At 40.7% G+C, this 24,766-nt stretch overlaps 1 long non-coding RNA gene across 1 annotated transcript; it reads left to right on the forward strand.

The window, feature by feature from the left end:
• Positions 1 to 17,948: 17,948 nt before the first annotated feature.
• Positions 17,949 to 24,381, forward strand: LOC137096410 (uncharacterized). Its single transcript, XR_010909450.1, has 4 exons — positions 17,949 to 18,136; positions 18,497 to 18,561; positions 23,359 to 23,588; positions 24,040 to 24,381. It is a non-coding gene; the product is annotated as an uncharacterized lncRNA (long non-coding RNA).
• The last annotated feature ends 385 nt before the right edge of the window (positions 24,382 to 24,766 follow it).

Below are 24,766 nucleotides of genomic sequence, written 5' to 3' on the forward strand. Positions count from 1 at the left end.
ACAGTCTGAGGGATTGTGACCTGGCCCTCTGTTTAAAAAGTTTGTGGACCCCTGATATAAGGGGTAAGGATCGCAGAAAGGATGTTTTCTTAAGCCTGTTGCCTTAAATCCAGGACTCTTTGAAGAATATAAGGGAAAGGATCCCAGAAAGGGTGTTTTCTTAAGTCCTAAATTTCCAGTTGCTGCCAGTGGGCCTTTCAAGTTGCTGAGCTGAAAATTGCTTTTTTCCCGTTCGCTGATTTTGGGAGGCCCTTGAAAATGGATCTGAGTGCCCAACAAAATTTGGATGCTGAAAATGGATTGTGGTCCAGTTGAATTGCACAACCCTTGTGGACACATTTGTTTCCATTATAGTTTTCCTTCATATAACATGGACTGACCTCACCTGATTTTTTTGGTTGTAAGTGTGATCATGTCAGCTCTAACTTATAGCAACTCTCTCCTGGGGTTTTCTTGGCAAAATTAGTTCTGAGAGCGTTTGCCATTGCCTTCATATGAGAGGAAGTGATTTGCCCAGTGTCACCTAATGGATTTTCATGTCTGAATGGGGACCGTGTACAACTACTGTTCTCATGATGCCATAGCATTGAGCTATAACAGTTAAAGTGGTATTAAACTGCAGCATTTCTACAGTGTAGACCAGGGGTCCTCAAACTTTTTGAACAGAGGGCCGGGTCACAGTCCTTCAAACTGTTGGAGGGCCAGATTATACTTTTAAAAACCCACCATGAATTAATTCCTATGCACACTGCACATATCTTACTGGTAGAGCAAAAAACACTTTAAAACAATACAATAAGTAAAATGAACAATTTTAACAAATATAAAGATTAATATTTCAGTGGGAAGTGTGAGCCTGCTTTTGGCTTATGAGATAGGATAGTTGTTGTTGTTGTTGTTGTTGTTGTGTGCTTTCAAGTTGTTTCAGAGTTAGGTTGACCCTGAGTGAGGGCCAGGTAAATGACCTTGGAGGGCCATATCTGGCCCCTGGGCCTTAGTTTGAGGACTCCTGGTGTAGACGAACCTCTAGAAAACAGGCATAAATTAATTAAGGAACAACAGTAGTACGGGAAGGCAGGGTTATGAAGGTATTATTGTAAATTATGTTTACAAGAACACAAATTTGCAGATTACTATTGTTGTATGATTGAAGAGAGGTGTGATATCAAAGGTGCTCAACCTGGCATGTATCAAGTGGAGTGGAAAGGCAGGTTCATGAGATAAAGTCCTAAAACAAAAATCTTCATCAGAGGTGCTGTTTTCAAATCAAGGTGAAATTAGGAGATTATTCCTTCTCAGATAAATTGGTGGAATAGGGAGACTTTAATCTAGGATCCTTGCTTCTAAGAAAAAAGTTGGATAAAGGAAAGATTGAAGTGAACTTGAGTGAGTCATATGTTTTCAGTCCCCAGAAAATCCTGTGTTAAGATCACCTTGGGATCACGATAAGTGCAAATGAAATAGAGGCACACACACACACTATCACCACCACCATCTACAACAGAAGGATTAGCAATGCCCCTAGCAGCTTATTTGTGTCCCAAAACTTTCCGATAAGATCTTTTATGCTATATGTAGTACATCATGTGGACTGTCTCTTCAATACAATTTGGTATTTTCCCTCAGAGCTTTTTGGGTCAAGAAGAATACAGCGCTTTTGTTGTTCCCTTTGAAATATGTGAAAGAAGAAAAAATTGCATCATTGGCATGCAACAAAAAGTGCACATCATGTGAGAACAGCCACAAATAATACAGTAGCCCTCACTACAGGAAGAAATGCAGAGGAAAAACCAGTTTATTGCTATTGCAAAAAGCAAAAACACATACACAAATCCTGATTAACAAAGTCATTAAAGGCACCAAGGACTTGGAGTCCCAGGAGATGCAAAATAAAGAAGGAAGGATGTGAAAATGAAAGGAAGTGACAGTGATGGCTGAAAAACAAAGCCCCTGGACAAGCAGGAGCCACTAGGGCCATAATGAATATATTTATACACATGGAATCTGGGTCAGTCTGAAGAGTGTTTATTCTTCTTGCCTTTAAAGAACAACACAGACTTCACCTGGGAGAAACCATTGCAATCAAAATAATGATTTGATTGTCCCCACAATTTTCATTGTATGGGAGGCACAGCTTGTAGATATCCCTCACCCAGTGGTGGTGTTGAAGGGGAGGATTGAAGCCTTGTCCGAAGCATGACTAGCTACCTCATCACACGGTTGTCAAAAGTGTCCCATGTCATTCTGCTTCTCAGCAGAGTGTGGAGAAGCTGCTACCCCAACCTCATCAGCAGCCAGGTTATTAACTGGAACGCTGTTCAGGGAGAGAACCACTCTCATGTTGTGGCAGCTCCACTGGCTGCCAGTTTGCTTCTGAGCTAAATACAAAGTGCTGGTTCTTGCCTTTAAAGCCCTAAACGGCTTAGGTCCAGACTATTAGACAAACCGCATCTCCCTCTATAGACCAACTCGGACACTGCGGTCATCAGAGGAGGTCCTCCTCTCACTTCCACCCCCTTACCAAGCATGGCTGGTGGGAATAAGAGAAAGGGTCTTCTCTGTGGCTGCCCCCACCTCTGGAACTCCCTTCCTAAGGAGTTAAAGATGGCCTCCTCCCTCCCTGATTTCAAGAAACAGCTAAAGACATATGTTTGCTCACTGGCTTACGAGGAGGAGGAATAGTAGTTGGTAATACTACCATTATACCTCTGATTAATAGTTGCCATCTATATCAGTTCCCTGCTCACCCCACCAGCTCAATAGATACCTTGAGCAATGATTAATCGATTTGCCCCAGAAAAATGGAAAATTATTGTTTCCATTCAATGTTTGATGTTTTGTCTTATGTCTGCTATATCAGGCTGTGTTTTTTTATTTAATTTTAGTTGTTAAGTTATAATTCGTGTTTATATGTTGGGTTGTTTAAATTTTGCTAGCATGGATGTATTTGGACATTGAAGGTTTACCTTTTATGTTTGGAATCCGCCCTGTGTCCCTTTGAGGTGATAGAGCGGAATATAAACAAGTTATTATTATTATTATTATTATTATTATTATTATTATTATTATTATGTCCTCCATTGCCAGGCTCCTCTGGGAGCTGATCCCAGGGGGGAAGCATGGTATGTGTGTGGTGCACTTGTGGACTGTGCAGCGTCCCCCTATTAAAGTCAATGGCAACACGGGAAGTGTTCCATGTTGCTGTGAAGCATGGGGCAGCATGCCTGTTCTGTCCTCCTTCACCCATGGAACCAGCACGATATCATCTGATGGGAGCTGTCTGGCTCCATGGTTGACTGGGACTAGATTGGTGTATGCTGCTTTTTTTAGCCCCATATGATGAGGTCATAAGGAACACACTAAAAACACATTCCTTTCTGATGATTTGTGTTTGCATAAAGGATGGCTGGCATTGTGGCTAGAATTTGTTTTACAAATTTTGCAGGGGAAAGTCACATGGTGACACTTCCCCCAATGGGATAGGGAAGCATCACTGTAGGTGAGGCAGAATGTGGGGTGCCAGGATTGCCCTGCCAATTCATCATGGAGGCTGGTGATTCAGACTGGGGGACCTCACCCATGTGAGGAGGTTTATAGTCATTGTAATATGTTACTTCCAATCTGGTCCAGATCTCCACCTCCAAGGTCTTCAAAAGCTACATTTCTGGATGGGAATGGAGGTGTGCCTTAGCTCCAGCACACAAACAAGAAAATTAAAAATTAGGCTTGCCTTCTTTGACTGACAACAGGAATCTCAGGGAGAGGTTTAGTTGTCTAGTTGGTTGTGAAGCCTAATCAAGAGGAGTTTGACCACCTGCCAATCACAAAGATGGACAATACATATGGATAGTCTCTTGCATCTCTGGAGAAGGAGGTGAGTCCTAAACAAACAGGGCTTCATATAACTTAATAAACCTCTAGTATAATAGAGGTTGCCAATAGTGAAAGGACCAAGGCAGAGACATCTCCAGCTCATCCCCTGTTTGGGTACCAGCCAGCACGTCAACGACTTAAATCAAGACATAGTTTTCTTAGATCTACAGAGACACTCGCTGGAACACCCCAGCAAGCGAGAGTCCAAAAGTGGCAGGCCCAAACCCAGCACCTCAATTCATGGGTGATACCAGATGAGAGACTCCCCCCTGGGCACTCAGAAGACTGGGCGACTTGGAAGGCGCTGAACAGACTGCGCTCTGGCACCACGAGATGCAGAGCCAATCTTAAGAAATGGGGCTACAGGGTGGAATCCTCAGCATGCGAGTGCGGAGAAGAACAAACCACTGACCACCTGCTGCAATGCACCCTGAGCCCTGCCACATGCACGATGGAGGACCTTCTTGCGGCAACCTCAGAGGCACTCCAAGTGGCCAGATACTGGTCAAAGGACATTTAACCAAATACCAAATTTACAAAATCTGTGTGTTTTTTTTCTTTCTTTCTTTTTCTTTTTTTTTAAATCTCTGTGTTTGTTTTGCTCTGTTAGAATTGTAATACAATGGTTGCTGATGACACGATAAATAAATAAAATAAATAAATAAACCTCTCAATGAATATGAGATTCCTGGATAGTTTAAGCTACAGGGCCCCTGATGACAGAGCTAAATAGAACTAAATGAGACAGTTTGTATCCTGGCCTTTCACCCTATTTATTTTTAGTTTAGAAGTGTGAATGGAGTGCAAGTTGAGTGTGAGAGGGAGAAAAACGGAGAGAAATGTTATTTTTAGATCCTTGGCACTAGTCGTTTCTGTGCTTTTCCTGGATATCAAGGGTACTTGAAATATCTGATCCAGAAGATCTTCAAGAAGTTATGGAACATATTTATTGATTTCTGAAACATTCTGGGGCTTCAGCCCCCCCCCCCCCCCCCCGAAATTCTCATGGTGGTCCGCGAAAAGGCCTTACTGGTACATTATTTAAACTGATATGTTTATTCATATCATGATCTGATCACCATGTTCAATATATCCCATATGCATGGGGGTATTGGGGTATCCTGGCTATGGGCCTGATATATGATATTATCGACCACCGATGATGCAACTGGACAATGATTTGTTATGGAGATTCTTTGATAATGTTTTTAATGCTTTGATTGGTTATTATATTTTTATATTGCTGTTAGTGTTTTAATAGTATTTATGATTGTTTTAATTGTTGTAACTGTTTTGGCATCTAATTGTTGCCTATTGTTAACTGCTCCAAGTCGCCCTCGGGCTGAGAGGGGTGGTATATAAGTGTAGTAAATAAAGAAATTAATAAATGGAAGAGGAGGCGTATACTGCCTCCTGATGTCACTTCAGTGCCACTGTGCTGGTACAGAAGTGGAATAGCTTCATCGCACCAGACAGGTGATGGGACCTTTCCACGATTGGCAGTTATTGATGGGGTTTGCTCATCAATAGCAGTGGATGGTTAATGCAGGGGGAAAGGGGTAGATCAGCAATGGGGTGCTCCTGGTTTCAATGCCAATTTTCCTCTGTCGTGCAGTAAAGTTTTGAAAGAATATGACTTGCCGAAGGTCATCCAGTAGCTTAGCGGGAATTCAAACTCTGATCTTCACAGTCCTAGCCCAACCACTATAACATTCCAGGTGTGACTCTCAGTCAAAACTTGTATATATATATATTTGTACAGCTCCCCATATGATCAAAGCAGCATTGACACTGATATTGCCATCCTGACAGCAGAAGTGAATTCCATTTTCCTTCCGTTCTCATACTCATACTGATTTATGTATGTATGCATTTCTCCCTAATCAGTCCCTCCAGTGTGGATTTCCTCATCCTGAATTCTGCAAAATACTAATAAATGCCCTGAATGACAGGGGACATGATCATAATGAGATAATTGTATCACAAAGCACACAGAAGGGGCAGCTAAAGCCCTTCCAATTTCCCAAAGGTTAGGGATGGCTCTTGATAATCAGATGCACTACCGGTAGATTAATTGGCTTTATTGAAACAGCATATTGCAAGACAAATTGTATTTTCAAGGGACTAAATGATTATGAAATTAGAAAAGCTTCAAAACCCAGTTTGGGATCATGCGTACCTCGTAACTCTCTTTTCCAAAATAGCTGTTGCCCGGTGGTCAGTATGGCCTTTATCTCACATGGTAGGATGAAACTACTTAATAAGTATGACACATAATCCTGTGCATAGCCATTTCAGAAATGGGAAATGACAGGCCTCGAAATGGTGAGGTTGCAGAGGCTGACAGACTGGAAAACCCTATTTCTCAGTGTAGGCAAGGTTGGTGTCCTTTGAGAGGACCAAGCAGGAGGTCTTTGACTGAGCCAAGACCTGGCATGCACTCATGTCCCATTATTTTCTAGTGGACACTGTAAGTTAGGGCAAAAGAATGGCTTGGATATGTAGAGAAGGTATATTTCTTGGAAAGAGTGAATGCTAATAGGGATTAGAAGTATAGGGGATACATTTTAAAGTACAAGCACTGATTTCCACAGTCCTTAAAGCCATTCCTCTACAATGACTTTAGAGGTGGAAGTTACATTTTCATCATATCCATGAATTAGATTGAAATTGAGCTGGCACTTTCCCCTTTCCAACCCATGACTTATCCACAGGTTGTGTGAAAATGTATACTTATGGTCCTGAAACCTGCCCTCGACTTATACATGAGGTCAATTTACACACAAGTATATATGGTACCTTATAAATATGAACTGGGATTGTGACGCAGCTGGCTGAGTGTCAGCTGCATTAAGATCACTCTGACCAAAAGGTCATGAGTTCGAAGCCAGCCCGGGTTGGAGTGTGCTTCCAACCAATTGTGTAGCCTGTTGTCGACCTTTGCAACCCGAAAGACAGTTGCATCTGTCAAGTAGGAAAATTAGGTACCATCTTGTGTGGGGAGGCTAAATTAACTAATTTATGAGGCCATAAAAAGACTCCAGCAAAGCACTCCAGCAAAGCATGCAGGGAATGCGGAAGTACTTCATCAGCGTCGCAGATGGACAATGAAAGCGACAGCTCCCCTGGCGGCCAGAAAAAGTTAAATAACTTCTGTGTATGTCTGTATACGTTGTATGTCAAATCGGCATTGAATGTTTGCCATATATGTGTACACTGTAATCTGCCCTGCGTCCCCTGTGGGGTGAGAAGGGCGGAATATAAAAGCTGTAAATAAATAAATAAATAAATAAACTTTTCTTTCCTTGACAGGATTACCAGGTCTTTCCCTGTTTTGTATCCCTTTCTTTCCCAGTAAATCTGTTCCTAGATACATTATTCATGTGTGCATTGTTTCAAGGGTTTTTTCTTTGCTGTGTACTGTTTTGATTTATGCACACACCCCGAGGCACCAGAAACAGGGTATAAATACTGTATATACTCAAGTATAAGCCGACCCGAATATAAGCCGAGGCACCTAATTTTGCCACAAAAACATGGGAAAACATATTGACTCCAGTATAATCTGAGGGTGGGAAATACAGGAAAATTCCAAAATAAAAATAGATACCAATAAAATTGCATTAATTGAGGCATTAGTAGGTTCAATGTTTTTGAATATTTACATAAAACTGTAATTTAAGATAAGACTGTCCAACTCTGATTAAACCATTATTCTAACCTTCTTCAGTGTCAATGTGATTATGTATCTTTCCAATAATAATAAAGAGAGTAAAATAATAAATGTAATAATAGTAATAATAGATTAAAATAATGGAAATGTAATAATAATAGTAATAATAATAAACTAATGGAAATGTAATAATAACAATAAATTGAGTAAAATAATAAATGTAATAAAATATCAATAATACAGTAAAATAATGTAAATGTGACAATAATAATAGTAATAACAGAGTAAAATAATAAATAATTTGTCTCGAGTATAAGCCAAGGGGGATTACAAAAGGGCTGAAAACTAGGCTTATATTTGAGTATATAGGGTATTTAAAATAAAACAAAACTTCTGCATGGTAAGATTCTGCTGTGTCACTAAATTATGGCTGGTGTGTGATTTACAGTGCAATTGTAAACACAAATTGCAGTATTACATATCAGACAGAAGCCAAATGGTTGCAAAATTATATACAGTATATAGATACTTCATTGGATATTCCAATTAGTTTAATGGGATTTTCTCCCACGGGAATAGGTTTAAAATTGCAACCTAAGAATATTTCTAATGGAAAGCTAGACCTTTTCCAGAGACTTAATGAGGACAGCGGGTCAAGCAAACTGGTCCTGTTGCAGCCTCATATTGCATATGCTACTAATGAATCAACTGTTGTTGCACTTTTCCAGTTGCTTTTAAAATGCTCCAGTTTCTCTCTGCTTCTCCTCCTCCTTCCCCTCTTTGGCTTCAGTTTACTTCAGTTACTGTGTAAACTGAACTCAAAGTGAAAAAGTACTTTGTATTCAAAGAACTCAGCAGGATAGAGAGGAGGGGAAGAATATTTCCCCTTTCCATTCCCAGTTGTCTCAGGCAAAAGCAAACTGCTGGAGCATCTCTTAGCTTTGTGTGCTTCTTCTCACTAATAACTTATTCCATCTTGACTGCACTCCGATGTTATTTGGCCACATGTTCTGCGGCTAGCCAACACAGCACAATATACTCTAGACCAGCGCTTGTCAACCTGGGGGTCGGGACCCCTGGGGAGGTCGTGAGAAGGTGTCAGAGGGGTTGCCAAAGACCATCAGAAAACACATTATTTTTTTTGTTGGTCATGGGGGTTCTGTGTGGGAAGTTTGGCCCAATTCTATTATTGGTGGGGTTCAGAATGCTCTTTGATTGTAGGTGAACTATAAATCCCAGCAACTACAACTCCCAAATGTCAAGATCTATTTTCCACAAAACTCCACCAGTGTTCACATTTGGGCGCATTGAGTATTTGTGCCAAGTTTGGTCCAGATACATCATCGCGTGAGTCCACAGTGCTCTCTGGATGTAGGTGAACTAAATCTCCAAAATTCAAGGTCAATGCCCACCAAACTCTTCCACTATTTTCTGTTGGTCATGGAAGTTCTGTAATTGTAGGTTAATCCCAGCAACTACAACTCCCAAACGACAAAATCAATCCCACCCCCATCCCCACCAGTATTCAAATTTGAACGTATTGGGAATCTGTGCCCAATTTGGTGAAGTGAATGAAAATACAACCTGCATATCAGATATTTACATGACAATTCACAACAGTAGCAAAATTACAGTTGGGGGATACCACAACATGAGGAACTGTATTAAGGGGTTGTGGCATTAGGAAGGTTGAGAAACACCGCTCTAGATAGTAAAGGGTGCATCAACACTGTAGAATTAATGCAGTTTGATACCACTTTAACTGCCATGGCTCAATGTTATGGAATTATGGACATTGCAATTTGGTAAGGGTCCAGTGCCCTTTGGCAGAAAAGGTTAAAGACCTTGTAAAATTGAGCCATGGCAGTAAGTGGTGCTAAATTGCATTATATCCTGTAGTGTAGATACAGCCGAAATTGAAGGAAGGAAGACAGCCTAGTACGTTCTGCCACTAACTCCTTTGCAGTGATGTTTGTGCCAACAATGATAGTCTGAGCCTTGTGGAGGGATGCTAGGGTACAAATGTAACAAATGGAAAGCAGAAGACTGCAAAAAGCTTCCAAATTATCAGTGTTCTTAAACTGAACATTTCAGATGCTGGCTGTAAAATATCACACCCCCTTTTTTCCAATTATCTTTTTAATCCAGTTTCTGTGAAACTGACATATTTACAGAATGACAAATGCCAAGCAATTGCTTACTGAGTGGATACTTTTGCCAGTTTAGCAAAGATTATTGAACTGCAAAAATAACAATCAGCCTGGTTATGCTTCATGTGCCCCTTTTATGAGGATACAATGCAATTCGAGTTTGCTATTAGGTTTCATTCTCATTGTTATTTTGTGTGTCTTTAAATTTGTTTCTGCCCTTAGTAGGAATAGAAGAGCACATATTTGTATTTTTGCAGTTTGTTCTGGATTTTATGAGTGAAAGCAATTGGATTTTGAGCCAGCTGGAGAGACAAAGAAGCAAAAGTCTGAAAGTCTATTACATTCCCCATTCTATGAAGATCAGGGTATTACATAGCAGCAAAGACTAAGTATCAGCTTTAGAGTTTTTTACATGTGTTGTGAATGGCTCTAAGAAGCAACCAGAATTTTTCCAAGTCTGCCAATATGGAAACTATATCCTCAAGTTAGAATTTTTCTTTGTTCTTCCTTCTTTAAACAGGGCTGTAAAAAGATATAACATCAAATTCCATGGAAGACAGCTGATGGACCAGCCAGGTAAGAAAGGTGTTTAGGTGTTGGTGTAATTTTAGAGAATGCCCCAAAAATATTACCAAAAAAAGAAGGAAGGATGTCTCTAGAGAAAAGGTAAAAGGGGATATACCTTCACTCAAAACCTGCTGTTTCCTCAATGATATGTGTCTATAACTATACATATAGAATTACTTACCAGAAGTTGAAAAGGTAAAGGTTTCCCCTTGACATTAAGTCTAGTTATGTCTGACTCTGCGGGGTGGTGCTCATCTCCATTCCGGAATAGACTACTGCAACACACTCTACGTGGGGTTGCCCTTGAAGACGGTTCGGAAACTTCAACTGGTCCAGCGAGCGGCAGCCAGGCTGCTCACCGGGGTGACATACAGAGAGCACACCACCCCTCTGCTGTGTCAGCTCCACTGGCTGCCGGTTCAGTTCCGAGCCCAATTCAAGGTGCTGGTTTTGACCTACAAAACCCTGAACGGTTCCGGTCCAGCGTATCTGTCCGAACGTATCTCCCTCTACGCCCCACCATGGAATTTAAGATCATCTGAGGGGGCCCTGCTCTTGACCCCACCGCTTTCCCAAGCGAGGCTGGTGGGGACAAGGAGCAGGGCCTTCTCAGTGGTGGCCCTCACCTGTGGAACTCACTCCCAGTGGATATCAGGGCGTCGACATCACTCCTGTCTTTCAGGAAGAAGGTAAAGATGTGGTTGTGGGACTAGGCCTTCGGGCAATCTACTAACTAGGTAAGGACAACCAGACAAACAGGACTGGCAGGACTGATAAATATGGAAGGAAACTCTGAACTATGAGATAGTAAACATTGACCGGCAATAAGGAGTAATTGGTTTGTATCGGTTTGTATGAAATTTTTTATTGGTTTTATTGGTTTTAGCGGGTATAGATGTAATGCATTGCTGTTGATTGTTAAATGGTGCTATTTTGTTTTATTGCTGTTGTATGTTACGGGCATAAAAGTAAACCAAATAAATAAATAATAAATAAGCCAAAGAGCCGGTGTTGTCCATAGATGCCTCCAAGGTCATGTGGCCGGCATGACTGCTTGGAGTGCCGTTACCTTCCCACTGGAGTGGTACCTATTGATCTAATCACATTTGCATGTTTTCAAACTGCTATGTTGGCAGAAGCTGAAGCTAACAGCAGGAGCTCTCCCTGCTCCCCAGATTAGAACCGCTGACTGTTCGGTAAGCAAGTTCAGCAGCTCAGCGGTTTAACCTGCAGCACCACCAGGGGCTCCTGTTGAAAAGTTACTTTTTGGAAAATAACAGTGACCACACTTTCAGAGAAGCAAAATCATTGTTACAATTACAGTAAATCCTGGTTTGAGATACTTTGGCTGGATCTGCACTGTCATACAATGCAGTTTCAGAATGCAGATTAACTGGATTATATGAATCTGCACTGCCATATAATGCAGTTCAATGTAGTGAAACTGCATTCTGAAACTGCATTATATAGCAGTGTAGATCCAGCCTCAGATTCCCACCTAGAGTTTGGAAGGATTACTTCATTCTGTGATAGCTCTGATAATTCCCTGCTCAGCATGGCCAATTTTTTGAAAGTCATCCCCACGGAAAGATCTTCCCTTTCACTCTTCAGAAACAGAATGCTCTATTTTTAAACCCCTTTCCCACAGCTATTAATAGAAATATCCACCCGTGAAAATCATGGCTATTGATTGCATCCATTTTCAGAAACAGAATAGCGACCAAAGCTTTCTGAAGGGACATTTTTGTAAGTGGGTCCTCCACGATTCTGAAGTTCTACATTAAAATATGCAGCGATCAGAGATGTGTGGTGGATAACAATGTGCGCAGTCTGGCTGGCGGGGACAAGGACTGCATGTTATTGGTGGATTATTGAGAGCAGCTCAGTGGTGTCACTCGCGTCTGCTGAAATGAAGACGTGCCGTGTTTGAAGCAATGTCTCTACCCCTGTCACTATGCCCACAGTGATTAATAACATTTAGCACCTGACATGTAAGTGAATATCTAAGAGGCTGCCATTCGAGATGATTATCCCCTCAACTGTGGATGGAAGAAGGACAAAAGTGAAGGACTGGGGGAAGAGGGAGGTTTGCACGACAAAAAGTGTCAGAGCATTTTGAATTGCAATTCAGCTGATTGGTTTAAGGGACCGAAGTATACTCAGCGTTAATATGCTTTAAAGGGTTTACCCTTAATATAAGGTGGCTTTCCCCACAAAAGTAGTTTTAAAAGGATAAGAGAATGGGAGACTCCACCCAGTCCTTTAAAGTTTGGCATTGAGAGTTGCTCAATATTATTTTTTCTCTACTTCAGAGCTTTCCAAGCTGTGTGTTGGGACGCGCTAGTGTGATGCCTGTAGTTCATAGGTGTATCTCATGAAAATGTCCCTCCTTTCCCCCCACAAGCAAAGGCTTCTTGGCAGGAATACACAGTCAAAGATGGCCATCCAGCCTCAGTTCAAAAACTTCCAGGGTCCACTGGTTTCCCAGGCAGTCAGGCATGTAGCTGGGGGGGGGGGGGGGCTTCTTGCAGACCACCATGAAATTTTCATGGTGGTCTGCAAGAAGGCCTTACTGGTACATTATTTAAACTGTTATGTTTATTCATATCATGATCTGATCACCATGCTCAATATATCCCATATGCATGGGGGTATTGGGGTAACAATACAAGAGGTTTGCTAGGGTAGACCCTCTTTCACTTAGACTCAGCCCCCCCCAATCAAACTCAGCCCCCCTCCCCGAATCAAAATCCTGGCTATGGGCCTGCAGGCAGTCTAACATTTACTAGAGTTGGAAGGGATCCCCAAAGGTTATCAAGTCCAACCCCCACCATCCAGCCAGGAATACACAACAACAACAACAACAACAACAACAACAACAACACTTTATTTATATACCGCTCTATCTCCCCAAGGGGACTCAGAGCGGTTTCCAAGTAACATAATCAATACATACAAATAAAACAGCATAAACATAAAATTAACAAGACAATATAAGCATTAAAAACAACAATAGCACATATATTTAAAATAATCCTGCCTGTTCAAGGCAGTTTAAAAGGCCGGGGCAAGCCAGTGCGATTTTAGAGGGCCTGGGAAATTAGGTAGAATCTATGTCTGTACATTTCCAGGGCCTAATAGAAGAAAGTGACCTGGGCAATTGGTAGAAAAAGATATGGGCATATTCAACAGTATCTGGGGCAGAGCTAGAACTAGTCGTTCTCAAAGGTTTGTTTAAACCACCAGTCTTCAGACTCTTACGAAAGGAGGGGAGGGTTGGGGCCTGTCTTATTTCTCCAGGAAGGGTGTTCCAGAGGTGGGGGGCCGCCACCGAGAAGTCCCTCAGTCAAAATTCTCTCAACAGATGGCCATCCAGCCCCAGTTCAAAAACCTCCAAAGTCCATTCAAGTTTTAGAAGCATACGCTTCCTTCATCGGGGCTCACAAACAGAGGCTGTCATCTCTGAATTTCCTATATGTTGTTGGAGGGATTCCCCCTTCCAATTTAAATATCTTCTGTACACTGGTTGATAAGTACAGTTGCCCTTTTGGGAGGTTTCCTGGAATGTGATTCCTGTAGCAAACACGGCGTTTCTTCACTCTCCTACAGCCAGTTTGGACATAGTAAAGACCTGAGAGAAGGTAGACAAAATAATGTGTCTTATGGGGCACATGTGACTTCACCCTCCCCTCAACTGTTATCAAAACTTGACTTAAGCTTTGTTTCAATTGTTATTGATATTTTATTGATTTATAGTCTGTCTTTCTCTTTAAAATGGGGTTCAAGGCATTGGTGATGCATTTAAAAACAATGCAGAAGAAAAATTATAAACTTTGATAAAATTATAAGTTATTTTTTCAAATGGAGCAATTTATAAAATTAAAACATTAAAAAAACATTAATACAATATCACCTCCAAATGGGAGATATGTTACTATATTTATGCTAAAAATGGGAAACCAAGAACCATAGTGAACCCCATTGAAATGAATGATTTCTTCCAGATGTTACTATACAGACTCACTGTGGGACCTAGAAAATTCACAGAGATGCAACCTTTGTAAGAATTTGCTCAATCTTTCCACTAGACTGTATGGTAATGTTTGGCAGAAAGCTACCATAAAATTACCTAGAAAATCTAGAAAATTCCTAAACAGGTTATATTTTGTTGCATATGGGTAATTCTAATCAGTCTCATTGCTATAGGGGTTGTACAGTAAATAAAAAAAAGCATAAAACAGCACTGCAGATAATTAATATCCAATCTGATTCAGTTTCCAAAGGCCAGGTAGGACAATAATATTTTCAGTTGCTTATAGAAGATGAACGTGGAGGGAATCATTCGGACTGCCTAAAGAGGGAGTCCAAAAATTTGGGAAGCAGTTACTGAATTGTTCCCACCAAACAAGCTCTCCCTTGTTCCCACCAAATAAGCCCGAGAAGATAGAAAACAGTTTTTTTTCCTGAAGATCTTTGCACTCTAATGGGCTCATAAAGGGGTCATTGTTCTTGGGATCATCTGTGGTGAAACTGCCATCATTTTCTTCTCTTGAAGCTTAGCTTCACCTGTCACAATGAGAGATCTAGGAGAGGGTTTTGGTCTACGTGCAGGCAAGAGAACATTGATTTAAATAGTACAGGTTTTCCTTCTTTTTGAGGACACGACTCAATGAAACCCGAAAGGTTGTGTGCGTGCCTGATGATAAATCAAGCTTCTTTAAGGTCTCCCCTACCGTGGTATTTGTTCAAAGGGAAGACTTCAAAAGGACTATGAGTGTAAGGTGTTTTACATTGATCCGAGCAGAAACAAACAGCCTGCTGTGTCATGGAAAAACAACAACAAACTGTCACAGTGACAGTTTGGGCACAGATGCATCACAAAAGGACCACTGAAGCACCAAAAAGAATTTGCAAACTGAAAAGTAGCTGAATTACTGAATTCTGCTTTGCAGGGAGAACGCTGGGTATTTTATGAAGAGAGTTTGGAAAGAGTGCAGTAGCACTTGGTTCCATGTAACAATGTAATCAAATTCTTGGGACCTCAAAGAGCACCCCCAGACCCATGGCTATAGAGGCCTCAATATCCAAGTCTAAGGTGACTTTTCACCCAGAAACCTAATATCTGCAGATGACTTTTAGGCTGGACATACAAATGTCACAAGCACTCATTATACCCACCTAGGGAGAACATGGGTGAAATCCTATCATCCTTCAGGTTGCAAGCCTAACCTTGTAACAATACCCACACCTTCTTAACAATGGAGCCAAGCCAAATGTCATGGACCCGGCCAGATCCTCTTCCTGGAAACTCATTCAAATCATGCCAACACCCTTGCCAGCCATTGTTTAGCCAGCCAAGACTCTTTGTCTTACGCTAGACAAACAGAAATGGAGCTATAAGCACCTTATAAGCTCAAACCCTACCCACATTCTTTCCCTTCTCATACCTATGAGAAACGGAACAAGAAATAGCCACAATACTTCAATTTGAGCAATAACAACTTATTAAAATTTCTGCCAAACTTGGAAACCAATCAGTGACAGTGGCAAATGGCATATCCCAGTCTCACTCAATATCTCAGCCAACCAGCACACAGATCCTTGCTGGCCCCATCCTGGGCCAATCAGCACTCATTGAAGCAAAAGTTCTTTGTTTCAAACTGCTTTTGAAGTCCTATAAATATTTATGTATGTTTTCATTAAAATATGACAGTTTTTTTTACAGTGGAAACTCTTCAGGTATCCGCTTTGGCCAAGGTAAATAATGCGTTTGTTCCTTTGCCTTCAACCCACATATGTCTATTCAATTTTTGGAGCTTGGCACACAGGCCCCTGTACCTGTGGTTCTTGCAGTAGGTGAAATCACTCAATAACTATGTTATCAAACACATTGGTACTTGCTGTTTGCTGTTCATACAGTTTGCATATAATGGTAGCTAGTGATTTCCATGTCAGTTGGTATTTATTTATTTATTTACTACATTTATATGCCACCCTTCTCAGCCCGAAAGGGACTCAGAGTGGCTTACAAGATATATATTAGGGCTGGGCGGTTTCGTTTCGTTAATTTGTAATTCGTTAATAATTCGTTAATTTTTTTAATTACAAAACGATAACGAACCATTCTGGAGCAATTTTTTTAAAAAACGAATTTTTAAATAGTTTTGTAAATGCTTCGTATTTCGTTATTGTATTCGTTTTGTTATTGTTTTGAGGTCGTTTCGTTATTATTTCCGCATGTCTGGGGCAAGTTTTATGGTTGTTTTTTGTTTAATTAGTGAAAAAAAATTATAATATCACACCAACAGTCAACAACAGAGGGAGAGGGAAGCTTCAGAAGTTTTTGGAGGTTTTTTAGCGTATTTCGCGGTTGCGTCCGCCATTAACGAATTGATTCGTTATTGTTTCGGAAATCGATTCGTTAATGTTTTGTAATTTTTTTCACATTTACGAAATTTCGTAAATATCGAACTTTTTAAAAGGAAAATTTTGTAATTATTTTAAATAACGAAACGCAAAAACCCCCAAAAAACGAATCGATTTTAGAAACAAATTTTTCCGTTGTTACCCAGGCCTAATATATATATAGATACAATATATTATATTATTAATATAGTACAATATTAGTATTATATATTACTATATTGTACTATGCCATTATATTGTAATATTATTAGTAATATTACATGTAATATAAAATATTTAATTATAATATTGTATTATTATTATTAGTTAATCTCTTCTGGATTTGTGTCTGAACTTTACAGTAGCTATCCAAGTGCTGAACCCTGCCCCCACTCCAATTTCGCTTGTTGGCTGTTTATTTTAAGGTTGCAACCCAAATCAGGAGGAGTCCATTATATCATTGGGTTATCAGATGGCTTATGTTTTCTGGAACTGGAAATAATTTACTCTCAGAAATTCTCTGCAAATGTTGATCTTGAGTATTAATGTTGCATTTAAATGTTTATTGAGTATTTATGACCTTAAAAAGGAAAAGGAGGGGAGAATCTAGCAGTACATGTAAGACTTTGCTATTGTTGTAAACCTTTAAGTCCATTTTGGACTTATAGCAACTCTATCACTGGGTGTTTTGGTGATGAGACTTGCCCATGGTCACCTAATAGCTTTCCATGGTTTAGAAGCAACCAAACGCTGCTCTCCAGAACAGTAGTCCAACACTCAAGGCAGTACACCACTCTCTACCTGATTTACATCTTGACATAAACTTTGGGGATATCGGTTCACTCCTTTAGATGCAATGCAGGGTGATATTAAAGCTTCAGAGCGCTTATACAGTCTGGGAGTGAGATAAAATGAAAAAGGACCCAGACCTATGCAAATTGTGGTTGTCACTCATTTCAGGCAGCCTGTATGATGATGATGATGATGATGATGATGATGATGATGACGACGATGATCGTGATGTTTATTTACAGCTTGCTTTTCTCTCCACAAAGGAGACTCAAAGCAGCTTGACACTGAAATGTAAGCCACCTTTAAGTCCCCTTTATTTATATAGACTATAAATGAAATAAATAATTATAAATCAATAAAATATTTCCCCATAGTCATGATCTCACATGAGCTTGGTGAACCATACAGCTCTACAAGCATAATTCTGCCTTTTGCTGACCTGAGAGTTTCCAGAATGCTCTTGTTCCAGCCATTTGGTGGCTGGAGAGGGCAGCATACAGCAGTGTTCCTGTAGCTGAAAGTATAAAGAAGACATCAGTCTCTGGATCTCCAGGGAGAATTGTATTGTTTATGTCTCTGTGTGTGTTCTTGCTGCAAAAATGCAACTGAATGCTACTTGGAGTCACTTCCTCCGGCTACTCAGTGAAGATGGGGAGCATGTGCTGCCAGCAGATGGGTAAGCTGCACTCATGAAGGGGGTATTGCATAAAGGAAATGCTGGAATCAGCCTTCCCAGATGACGTACATAAGTATAATGGGAGTTTATGCCTACACATCTCTTTAGAAAGTGACTTTTGTGTGTAGTCGGGGATCGACTCTGTCTGCCTTTGGGGTATTTGATAGAGATTGGTTCTGACAGGATCTAACAATGATTATTATGAATCCGTCAAGCATCATACTGAGATGGGAATGTGTCCGAAGCCCAACATTTTCCAAACATGTTTGACATTCTGGTTTTTAATCAGATAGCTGCAAAATCAAGAGAAGTTAAATATTTATGAATTCGTTTTAGCTCTTTCTCTTTTTTTTTTTTTAGGTCTGCAACCTCATTCTTTTCTCCTCTCACACTCCAAATTCACGATGAAGCATGAGACAAAGCAGGTAGGACTTCTTTTCATGGTTTCCTTTCATCTACCTCCTTCTCACACCTGCTGTTCAGCACAGTCCTTCTTGCTGCAGCTGGTAGGTAGATGAAAAGACCATGGGCAGCAGCTGGAAGAGGCTGCTATGGCTTTGTCTCTTGTTTGTTTGGGAACAAAAGTAACACAAAGCCTTGAGATTCAGTCTGAAAATTTATGTTCCAAGCATGCAGCCAAGGCCAGCACTGGTTTAGGTAGATGTAATACATGGAAATCAGCTTTCTTCACCTTTCTCCCCACCTTTTCTGCCATCTGCACACAGATAGTTTCTTGGCAAGACTTATCCCATGTGAGTATTTATTTCCTCTTATACTTCAGCTGGACCTGTCCTGCCAAAAGAATGAAGAAGGCAACCATTTTAGGAAGCAGATTTGGGGTGTCATGAAATAGCATACTAATGGATCTCACAAGCAAAATAACAAAACTGGCAGGTGTTTAACAACAACTGGTCACAGGCCTTGGTTTTCTTTGTGAAACATAAAATGTTTTAATTACAACAGAAAAAGACAGTTACTATAGATTAGAGAATTGGGGAGGAGACCATGGGGTAACTTCCATGAGTTTCTGTACTGGATGGCACAAGCCATATTGATGCCATTGTGATAATGGCTGGCATTCCTAAATAGAGTTATATATTTATAATCTAGAATTATAGATTCTTAACTGGTCAGTATTTAGTAATATCACTTTGCTTTAGAGGGCCAGTGTGGTGTAGAGGACTGAGTGTTGTACTATGATTCTGGAGACCAGAACTCCCACAACAGTTTGACTATGGAAACCCACTGGGTAACTTTGGGTAAGTCACATTCTTTCAGCAAGGACAAGCCCTCTCTCAACAAATCTTGCCAAGAAAACCTTGTGATACGTTCACCTTAAGGAGACCATACTTTGGAAATGATTTGACGTGAGAAAGCAAGCACACTAGGAGTCTGCAAACATGCAATCTAGCCATTCTGTTGCTGTTATCAGTGTGCAATTCTTAATATTATTAAGGTAAAGGTAATGGTAAAAGCTATCCCCTGACATTAAGTCCAGTCATGTCTGACTCTGGGAGTTGGTGCTCATCTCAATTTCTCAGCCGAAGAGCTGCCATTGTCCGTAGACACCTCCAAGGTCATGTGGCTGGCATGACTGCATGGAGTGCTGTTAACTTCCTGACAGAGCGGTACCTATTAATCTATTCACATTTGCATGTTTCCAAACTGCTAGGTTGCAGAAGCTGGGGCTGACAGCAGAAGCTCAAACCACTCTTGAATTCGAACCTGCGACCGTTTAGTCAACAAGCTCAGCACCACCGAGTTAAAACTACCAGGGAAAGAGAGATGCCTGTTGGATTTTCTGCTTTAGGTGAAAGATTAACATGCCAGATTTTGTGTACACTGACTGAAGTTCTGGAGAACCATTTGTTTATCTACTTGTTGTTGTTCATTCATTCAGTTGTCTCCGACTCTTCGTGACCTCATGGACCAGCCCACGCCAGAGCTCCCTGTCGGCCATCACCACCCCCAGCTCCTTCAAGGTCAGTCCAGTCCCTTCAAGGATGCCATCGATCCATCTTGCCCTTGGTCGGCCCCTCTTCCTTTTACCTTCCACTTTCCCCATATCTGCTTATGGCTGGAAAATTTCTTGGTCCAGCTTTGTCTATGGATAATGTCGGCTCTTCAGTCTAGAAATGGAGATGAGCACAAACCCCCAGAGTTGGACACGACTGGACTTATTGTCAGGGGGAAACCTTTACCTACCTCTTACCTACAGAAATAATGGTAAGTAATTTTAGTGCAGGCAGAATCATCCTTATCCAAAATTATTAGGGTCAGAAGTTATTTAGTATTTGTTTTTTTTTAAATGAATACCTACATGTCCATGGACATAATAAATGAGGGGTAAAGGGGAAATGGGGCTAGTCACACATCAGCACCTGCTGAGATTTTCCTCAAAAAACCCTTGCTTTGATACCTTAATAAATTTGACTAGAGAAAGGGAAGAAGGGGAAGACAGTTTACACAAGCCCCCTGTAAAAAAAGATGTCCAGATGCCTCCCCAACTGTCAACAGACTTTCTGCCCCTTTCTCCAAAAGTAGCCAGAACAGGATGGGAAAATTGTCTGCCCCATGAGTGCAGATTCATCTGGGACATCTGCTTTTTGCAGGGGCAATGAGTTGTACAGCCCCCCTCTTCCTCTTCTCTTTCACCCTACACATTTCTGAAAGGGGTGGAGCAAGCATTCCTTGAGGGAAATCTCAGTGGATTCTTGATGTCTGACTAGCCCCCTTTTCCACAAAGGTGGAAGTAGGTGGCTGGTAACAAAAAGTTTCAGTTATTTTTTAGTATTTTGGATTTCAGATTTCTGGATAAGGGAGATTCAGCCTGTAAACTTTCTTGATGGTAATTTGCCTCAAATTGTTTCCTACCACCACAACTGATAAATTCATTATTATCTTTACATTCCTCCCTACGTTGTATGTCTCAGCTAGATTTTCCTGTAAGCTTTCTATTTTCTTTATTCCTATTGTTGATATGTATGTGGTTGAATGCCTGAAAATGACTTCATTATGTACTGTTAGGCCAGTGTGACATAGTGGTTTGAGAACTGGGCTATAGCTCCATAGACCAATTCCCTGCTTGGTCATGGAAACCCACTAGGTAATCTTGAGTGAGTCACACACTCTCAGTACCAGTGATTCTCCTTGTGGAGAGAAAAAGTGGGATATAACAACAACAACAACAACAACAACAACAACAACAACAACAACTTCATTATGGCTTCACTTCAGAGTCACCATAAGTTGTAAAAACTTGAAGGCACACAACTTTATGAAGAAAGCAATCACAGAATACAATTTTTATCATCCCTTCTTCAGGGCTTTGCATTTTGCAAAATATGCACAAAACACAGTGTTTAGCCTTTGACCATTGGTTTTCAATGGGCTATCGCGACCTTTGCCAGAGAGCTTCTCCTGATGGAGATATGAAGTGGTATTAGGCTTTGGTTGATCTGATTGAAAATGGCTGCATTTTAAATGGGCATGAGAGCTATCATGACATCTCCCTCCACTACTCCATATCAACTCTTCTGGGAATAAAGTTGCAGATATGCAAGCAATATCCGATACATGTTCCTAAGGTCCTTGAGTCTCTTCTACTTCTGCAGCCTCCATTGTTTCAGTTGGAGTCTGAAATTGCTTTTTCGCTCCTGTTGCACTCCTGATTGAATAAAGAACTCTTTGGTTTCTTCCCAGAAGCCTTTACATACAAGGTGTGTAGATCTATGATTCCACTTTCAAATGTCATCTTATGGAATCCCAAGATGTCACTTTATTGAGATTGTACTTAATATTTATGGATACAGGTAATGTATAAGACACTTCACAATTTCCTCTGGCCATTCACCATTTGGGGATTCCAGCCGTGAAATATTTTGTCAATTGACACAACTGGACAACATAGCCCTAAACAGTTTGGGACCATCCTACTTGCATGACCGCATCTCTGTTTATGAACCCACGCACTCACTTCATTCATCCGGAGAGGCCCTGCTTGTGATTCCGCCTGCGTCACAGATGCGTTTGGTGGGGACGTGAGACAGGGCCTTTTCTGTGATGACCCCCCGACTCTGGAACACCCTCCCCAAAGATCTTAGACAGGCCCCTACGTTGGCACTCTTTAGAAAGAATTTGAAGACCTGGCTGTTCCAATGTGCCTTTCCAGAATAGGAAAACTCCAATAACAAGTCCCAGAAGCACTTTATTAGAATTAAGATTGCTGCACACACTATAATCCTTACATATCACCTGTCACATCAGCACTTTTAATTCTGTACCCATTACTCTGGCCCGGCCCAGTTTTATTGTGTCTTGGTGTATTGTTTATTGCTTGTTGTTTAATATTGCTTTAACTGTTTTTAATTTGTTTTAGGTTGTGTATTGTTATGTTGTGTTTTGAGGCCTTGGCCTTTGTAAGCCGCTTTGAGTCCTTCAGGAGATGCTAGCGGGGTACAAATAAAGATAATAATAATAATAATAATAATAATAATAATAATAATAATAATAACAACAACAACAACATAGTAGAAATTACATCAAAATGATATATCTTCTTTCTGTTGCTTTGTTTTGGATTTTTAACTGCCTGTTGGTGTAAAAGCGAGAGTTTGTCAAGTTTCACCGTCATGTTAGCTTGTCACATCTGCAAATCTAGGCCCAAGTTGGAAAATGTTATGTTTGATTATGTTTGATAATTCAGAGCTGGGAAATTTACCTCATGGAGACTTCCATCCAATTATTATGAGAGTCAATGTGGTGTAAAGATTTGAGTGTTGGACAAAGACTCTGAGAGACCAAGGGAGAAATCCCAGCTTGGCCAGAGATGCCTTCTGAGTGACCTAGGGAAGTCACTCTCCCACTCAACCTTGGGGAATGCAATGCAACCCCACACCCCAGACAAAACTTGTCAAGAAAACCATATAATAGATTATTCTTAGAGCCAATGTAAGTCAAAAACAAAAACAACATGTAATTAGTCCCCAGTAGAGTAAACACCTTGAATCAGTGAAACTAAAAAGTTTTGGTTTACCAGTTTCCCATTGATTGAATGCATCTAAAAAATATTTTTCCAAGCTCTGTTAATCTAATCTAATCTTTCCCTAGTTCAGGAGATCCTCCTCAGTGTTTAATGTAATTGTTCAAGGCCACTAGAATATTTGTAATGAATCGTCTCCAAGAAAAAAAATGAATGAAATCTCTGTGTTGTCCATCTACAGGCTTGGCAGTGGAAACAGCTGTCACCGGGAATGGGCTGAGTCTCAAAAGCGGCTAATCAATTCTGACTGGCATGTTGACACTGCAGGACTCCTGGGAGAAGAGGAGCTTGCCAGGGACATCACAAGCAGAGGGACTCCAGCCAGACCTGGAACTCAGCTGGTCAATACATATTTATGAAAAGCAGAGGAGGAAAATTAAATTAGGGAAATAGCTGGCTGGGGAAGGAACGGTAGGTTTCCGTCAAGGTATGCTGCAAAAGTGGCCTTGAATAATTAGCAAGAGATGGACTGGGTTTGGAAAGCCCACAGTTAATATTACAAAGGAAGTCCTGAAAAGACAAGACCCGAAGCACCTGCTGTTACCTGAATTAATTGTGTTTAATGTTTTATGATATTTACATAGTACCCATCACATAAATATAGTTCATGATGGTTCACAATGAATAATTAAAATGACAAACACTTCAATAACTGAAATGCCCCTTCAAAACTACAATTAAAGTGAAAGCATTTACCAAATTTAAAAGAAAAACAATTCAGCCAGCAGAATCAGCAGATGAGTTAGCTAAAGTGTTAAAAGCACACGTTCCTCGCCCACAACTTGGGAAGGGGTGTGTGTGGGGAGACTGAATTTTGTATCTGAAATATTTTCACCCAATTTTTTGTTGTTGTCTATTACAGGTTTACAAATCAACCCAAGCTGAGATTCACAGAGCACAGTCATCCAGCCAACTTTATTGGCACAGGAGGCAGAAAACTCCCACAAGTATCTCTCCCCATCTCTAGCAGTAAAAATCCAATAAAACCAAATTAAATAACTAATCATTTACAGCCTGTTCACGATGCCTGAAATCTGCCACCTGGGGTAGCAACCTGTATTGACTCCTTCAAGATTAAAATTAAAAAAATGAACAGATCTTAATAGTAACATGCAAGGGTAACTGTGTAAGCAGCAGATCACCTTCTCCAAGGAATGTCATAAATGAAAATAAATAAATAACAATAACACATTCATACTTTTTGGTGGTTCATGATACTGATAATACTATAGACTGGGGACACATCCCCTTAAAAGCACAAGCTCCCGTGTTTTTATGTGGAGCATCCAAACGACGGAGAAGGGGAGGGGGAGGAAAATCAAGTCATTTTTATGCACCAGGAGAGCTCCGTCAGCAGTTTAATGGTAGCTGGGTAAAGTTATTTTACCACCCCCCCCCCATTTTAAGGGGTTTTGGGGAGGGGGGGGGTTGAATGTCTCCCTGTCCTCCTGGAAGGTTCCAAGAGGACATGTGGATCTCCCCCCCCCCCCCAGAAAAGCACACACTTTCTGGAGCATGTATGGACCTTAACCTGGGCGCAACTGTGTTTAACAAACCTGATTGCTCCTTGGTTAACGGACTGTGTGGAA

This window comes from Anolis sagrei, chromosome 2 (assembly GCF_037176765.1).
Source record: "Anolis sagrei isolate rAnoSag1 chromosome 2, rAnoSag1.mat, whole genome shotgun sequence".
Classification (NCBI taxonomy): domain Eukaryota; kingdom Metazoa; phylum Chordata; class Lepidosauria; order Squamata; family Dactyloidae; genus Anolis; species Anolis sagrei.